Source organism: Wyeomyia smithii, chromosome 1 (assembly GCF_029784165.1).
Source record: "Wyeomyia smithii strain HCP4-BCI-WySm-NY-G18 chromosome 1, ASM2978416v1, whole genome shotgun sequence".
Classification (NCBI taxonomy): domain Eukaryota; kingdom Metazoa; phylum Arthropoda; class Insecta; order Diptera; family Culicidae; genus Wyeomyia; species Wyeomyia smithii.
In genome coordinates, this window is record NC_073694.1 from 31,057,240 (window position 1) to 31,064,145 (window position 6,906).

Here is a 6,906-nt window from a genome sequence, read left to right on the forward strand (position 1 = left end):
CGACCAAATATTGAGCAACTGCGGGACGCCGAGGCTGCACAGGAATACGCGCAGCAGCTGGAGGCAGTGCTACCTACGGAAGAGCAGCTTGGCGCAGCTACTCTTGAAGATGGCTGGAAAAGCATCCGATCCGCCATAGGTAACACTGCAGTAGCGCTACTAGGTACAAGGGCCCCGAATCATAGAAACGACTGGTTTGACGGCGAATGCAAACGGTTAGTCGAGGAGAAGAATGCAGCACGGGCGAGAATGCTGCAACACCGTACGAGAGCGAACGTGGAACGATACCGACAGGCACGGAACAGCCAAAACTCAGTCCTCCGAAGGAAGAAGCACCAGCTCGAGGACCGAGATCGCGTAGCGATGGAAGAGCTGTACCAAGCTAACGACACTCGGAAGTTCTACGAGAAGCTGAACAGCTCCCGCAAAGGCTTTGTGCCGCAAGCCGATATGTGCAGGAGCTTGGACGGCAACCTCCAGACAGACGAGTGCGAGGTGATCGAAAGGTGGAGGCAGCACTCCGACGAGCATCTAAACGGCGATGCAGTAGAGCGCGAGGACGGTATGGCAATTGATCTTGGTGCACGAGCAGAAGACATCAGAATTCCAGCCCCCTATCTTCTGGAGGTGGAGGAGGAGATTGGTCGGCTGAAAAACAATAAAGCTGCTGGAGTGGACCAACTTCCCAGCGAGCTATTGAAATACGGTGGAGAAACACTGGCTAGAGCCGTGCACTGGGTCATTGTCAAGGTTTGGGAGGAAGAACGAGTACCGGAGGAGTGGATGGAGGGTATTGTGTGTCCCATCTACAAAAAGGGCGACAAACTGGAGTGCTGCAATTACCGGGCAATCACTCTGTTGAACGCCGCCTACAAGTACTCCCCCCCCCCGCTAAAATGCCGCGAATATAACGTGCCCACACATCATTTGTTCATCGATTTTAAATCGGCGTACGATACAATCGATCGGGACAAGCTATGGTAAATTATGCACGACTACGGATTTCCGGCTTCGGTGGACTGCAGATGGAAAACGGAGTGTGCAGAAGGCGAATGAACCACGAATTGCAGGAGCTGCTTGGGGAGCCATCTGTCGTTCACACCGCTAAGATAGGCAGGTTGCGGTGGGCTGGGCATGTTGTAAGGATGTCAGACGACAGCCCGGTAAAGATGGTTCTTGAAACCAATCCGTCAGGGACGAGACGGAGAGGTGCACAGCGGGCAAGGTGGATCGATCAGGTGGAAGACGACCTGCGGACCCTACGCAGACTGCAGAGCTGGCGAACTGCAGCCATGGACCGAGTGGAATGGAGACGACTCTTACGTACAGCAAAGGCCACACCACGGCTTGGGACTGTTTGGTAAGGTAAGTACCGGTCCGTTAATCAACGGGGTTGTAATAAGTTAGGGTCCTGCTGGGTGGATTCTCGCCTCCCCGGGCGTCGGTGATTGGCATAACAACAGTGGCGGAACTAGACCGACGGAAAATAAACGAGAATAAAAAAAACTTCAGACCGTGGAGTTTACAATCACTCCACAATTCTGGTACACTTTTACGAAATTATGTTTATTCTCGCGAAACTAGATAATATTCAATAACCGGAATATTTTTTTTAACTCAGTTGTGTTTTGGTAATTTTGCATAAAAATGCATCAAAAGTCTTGATTCAAGACTGAATAAAATAACTTATTTTCAAGCTGTATAAAAACAATAAAATTACTTTTGTGATGGATTTTGATAATTCTATAGACTAGATGAACTTGAGTGCAAAAGTGACCCATAACTGTCTTTATTACATTTATTTTAACCATTCAGCGAACACTTTGACGGACCCATTATTAGGGATACCATACCAAATTAGCCATTCTATTCTTCGATGTATGAGCAAATATAACGCGTAATATGTGATTTACCCTTTGAAATACAATATAAAACTCTTTTATTTACTGTACAATAAGTAAATTAGTTTTTTTACGCGTTGGTCTGTACCTCGTGAAAAGCCCCGTTAATTCAGGCCTGTCCAACCTCCACACTAGCTGTCGGGCCAAAATTTTGAAAACTTTCGTATTTCAGCTAATTCTTAGATTGTGTGCGAATATATGTTAAAATATCATGCTTGATAACTTTGATTTTGATATCAGGGCAGTCTGTTTTAGATTAAACAACCAAGGGTGATAGCAGTTGTAGCTTACCATAATATAAGTAACTAGTTGAACATTCCCGGCGGTGCTCGGGATCAAAGGTTTCAAAGATAAGAATCATTTTTTTTATATTTCAGTGGAAGTCGGCATTTTTTAATCCACAAAACTTGGTAGAAAATAAGAAAATAAAAGATTTTTAATGCTTGGGCTGCCTCTTATTCGATATTCAAACCAATGATTCGTAACCTTTCCTCCAGCTAAATGTACCAAGAGTTCTAGTTTGGATTAACGTAAAAAAAGTAAGTCTAAGAGCTGAATGACTTTCTGGTTCAAAGTCAAATTCAAAAGTAAAAAAGTAAATCGAATGCCGTAATATGTAGCTATTCACAAAACTACGAAAACATCAGAAATGTAAACTGTTTATGCTCGAGACATGGATTATTCTGCAAAAAAAAAAGTAGATGCTGAAGGAACAACGAACATTTTATTGAAAAAAAAAAAAACACAAATCTTTGAATTTTGATTCAGAGGCGAATTGCGCATAAAAAGTTAAAATTTCGCATATATACGTATAATCAGCGAAGGAAAAAACTCACCTCTAGCGATTAATGAATACATATAAAACAAGCCTAGGATGCGTTGACATCGTCGTCAGTATGCGGAAAACAAAGTATCGGTGCTGGTGCACTCTTTTTGCTTTCCTCTTTACGATATATTTCTATTCATTAGTGTACACCACAATACGTGGTTCTCAATGTGCACAACTCGGTATATGAAGTCATTCGTCTCTGTTACAGAGAGCGATCAGAACTTGTTATATCCTTATTCTTTTGACTCATGAATATGATTTTTTTGCCAGAAAAAGAAAGAAAATGACAGTGTATGCTCTCCTACTCTCGCTTAAACTCAACCGCTGCCGAAGTAGTTCCTTCCCCCACGCATTCCCTCTCACCGCACCACACCTCTGCTGCTGTTCAGGCGACATGATTTTCTCCTGTTGCTATCCTTTCTTCCCGTAACTACCGGCCTATGGAGAGACAAACGCAACGATCGAATCGCTTCTCAGAGCTGATGTAGTCTAGTCATGTGTTTGTTTTCTCCCAGAAACCCATGCACCCTATCATCATTTCATTATGGGTTGAAAGGATTTGAGTTTAGTCCCGGCCTGTACACTTCGTGAAGTGCACATATGATGAATAAACGACGATTGCATCATATTCGTTTCGTTTCCATCACTGCGTATAATACGTATAAATTAAAAAAAAAGTATTTTCAGGTGTTTTTCTGTATTCTGTATGCTGTATGTGGTCCTCGTGGCTCTGTGGTGAGCGATGTCGATTGACTCCCACACGGTTGTGATATCGAGTTCGATCCCCGATCAGGTCGAGAATATCTTCGATCTGGAATTTTTTTCGACTCAGTCCTGGGGCACGGTGTATCGTTGTACTTACCCTACAACATGCAAAATGTGCTAAAACAATATCGATAACGAATTTTTTCAACTAATCTGGTTGATCGAGAACGCTATTAGAAAGCTAGCGTGCAATATTGTTATGCTGTATAAAGGAAATCATCTTCAAACACACATTTTATTTATCCTGAACGTTAACAAATATTTTAATGAAAAAAATCACATGTCATCGCTTTGAAATTAGATTTAGAGGCAAATTCAGTATGAAAATCATAATTTTGCATGTTTTACGTAGTTTTGTGAATGAAATCTCAAGTTTTAGTAATCAGATACTTTTTATTTTCCTCAAATGTCTTTTCTGAACATTAACAAACATTTTAATGAAAAAAGAATCACATGTCATTACTTTAAATTTTGATTTAGAGGCAAATTCAGTATGAAAAGTAGGTAATATATTTGCATGTTTCACGTAGTTTTGTGAATTATACCTCAAGTTTTAGTAATCAGATACTTTTTATTTTTCCTCAAATGTCTTTCCAGAGCATTAGAAAACATTTTAATGGATAAAGAATCACATTTCATCGCTTTAAATTTTGATTTAGAGGCAAATTCAGCATAAAAAGTAATATTTTTGCATGTTTTACGTAGTTTTGTGAATAAAATCAAACCAAACACTTTCTATTTTTCCTCAAATGTCTTTCCTGACCGTAACAAACATTTTCATGTAAAAAATGATAGTGGTGACTGTACAACACTGAGACGGAGGTAATAACATCAATAAGATCAAGCGTTACGGAATTCCATTTTTATATAGTAGAAGAACGTACAAGTCACAGGCATAACAAATATGGCCATAATAAATATGAAAACAAACAATGATTTTTTGAAATTTTGCCTACAGTAAAAGAGGTTTTTTATTTATTGTTGTAAGATTTCAAAATTACATGAGTTTGGAGAATTGATGAGAAACTTTAAACTATTGGCTTTTTTCAGAACACGTGCCTTATTGATATCAAAATCTGACACCGAAATCCGCAAATATGATTGTAAATTCTCGTCTGATAAAGATGAACGACAACTATTTTTTCACTACCATTCCTTATTTTTGAAATGTCGATATGGGTTTAAAGTTTGAAACACACTAAAAACAGGATGTCATTACTCGTTGATAAGTTAAAATAAGTTTAAATTATACAAAAATGTTTTGTAACACAACAAATTCCAATCCGAATACACCAACAAGTGGGCCAAATGTGGAACGTGTCTCAAATCTCAACGCGGACTGCGAGAAATAAAGCAGAGGGCCGGATGTGGCCCGCAGGCCGTACATTGGACAGCCCTGCGTTAATTAAAAAATTCTTCGATTTAAAAATCCGCATGAAAAAAAAGTTATTTCGAAAATTCGTGGAGAAAAACACCTAGTTAAAAACTGAGTGTATCTCTGACGAGTCACTTTCATCAAACCACTTTAAAATGCTACGCATTAGTAGATACTTTAAAAATTCAATATATGTAAACTGTTTCAACTTAAACTTAACAAATGCCAGATGCTTAATGCTAACGGTCAACTCGAAAAAGATTCTTCTTGTTACTCTACTGAGATTCAACCAATGAAAAAAAATCGATCGCAGTAAGCGTTGCGACCTGGAATCGAAAACACTTATTGAGCAATTTTCAAAAATTCTGCTCATTACCACACAACAAAATTAAATATCTTAAGAAAATCAGGACAAATGCCAATTTATAAAAAATAAATCAGGACGCCTCAATAGAACTTCAAAATCAGGACGGATGGTATCCCTACCCATAATTGTTCAAATTTTGTATTTTGTATTAAAAATGCGGTACTGAAACTGAAATTTCACTGGAAACCTAAGGAATTAATGCCTAGGAAATTTTTAACCCTGAAAAGATAATAATATTTTAATATGCGTAAAAAGATAATCAGAGCCGGATTTACGATTGTGGGGGCCCGGGGGCCAATTTTAAGTGGGGCCCCAAAACGAAGTAAAACCGTTTTTTTATCGTACAAGTTAAAAACACTTATTTGTTATTGAAAAGTTATCAAATATTTGTTAGATTTTTTTTTGCAGAGAACTTAATAATTAAACAATCAACATTCAACTCCTTCACTGCCGCTCATGGCAAGTCCGTCCCAATTGCATTTATATCAGTTTTGAGTTTATTTATGGAATCAATTCCTTTTTATATCTACTTTCTATAAAACAAATATTTTTGAATACTTCGTTCTGAGGAACTATGAAAAAAATAGCAAGTCGGTTTGTCCCATAGCAAAAGTGATAGCAAGTCGGTCCCATTGAAAAAATCTTCGCAATTTAACCCCACAGCCAAAAATTATTATGAAAAATGTGATATTCACCACAACTTATGGTCTTCAAGTTTAGAATTGGATGTACCAAGTGATATTCGATAGGAGGTTAGACTGAATTTTACGCGTTCTACATCGTGTGGCTCTAGCTGATAGTACCTACAATGTTTTCTTCAAGACAAAGTTTCCCACAGTAGCTTCTTTCAGCTGTTGTTTGTTGACAGTGAACGCTCTAGGTGTTCACTGTCAACGAACTTTAACTGTATTGTTAGTTAAAGCATTCTTTAGTAAATACTACTTTTCGTATTTTATCCGTATTTTATGTAAAGACGTGGTTAAGAATTGTTCAATTGTTGTCGTGAATTTCGTTTTGAAGAATTCGTCAGTCATATCAAATACTTCGGTACACTACTTAGCTGTTTTTTAACGGAGCAAACATTCTCCTAAGCTGTAGGTGTTCTTTTATGTTTGCTTCCACTGCTACGTGGAAGCTGTCCGCGTCACGAACCTGTGACCGCTCTCAGGAAAATTTAGAACAAGTTCCTACACCTAAACTGATTTTGAATTTCTCAGTAGTATCAAATGTAAAAACAAAATCTAATTTTATTTTGAGCGGCGTAGTTGGTACATTGTGTTATGCTTCTCACAAAAAACTTGTTTAATGAAGCACGAGAGAAGGTCATTTATGAATTGACCAGCGATGGATTTATTCCAAACGCAAGCATCACCGCCATCGATTTGCAGTAGTTTGTTTTTCATCACCGGTCGTAGCTGGCTATGGGACTGACTTGCTATCATTCTGGCTATGTACCGTAAAAGTAATCGCATGTGAGTCCCAGCTTATGATTTTCAACAAATTTTAATTAAATTTCGGTGTGTATGCAAGTTTTATGATGCAAAAGTGTTAGATTGTCATTGCAATACTAAAATCTGTTGATGGTTTTGATTGAAAAAGCATTTGAGTGCAAAATTTCACCTAAAGCGTTACGATTTTCGTCAGCACCAAAACGCAAATGGGACGGACT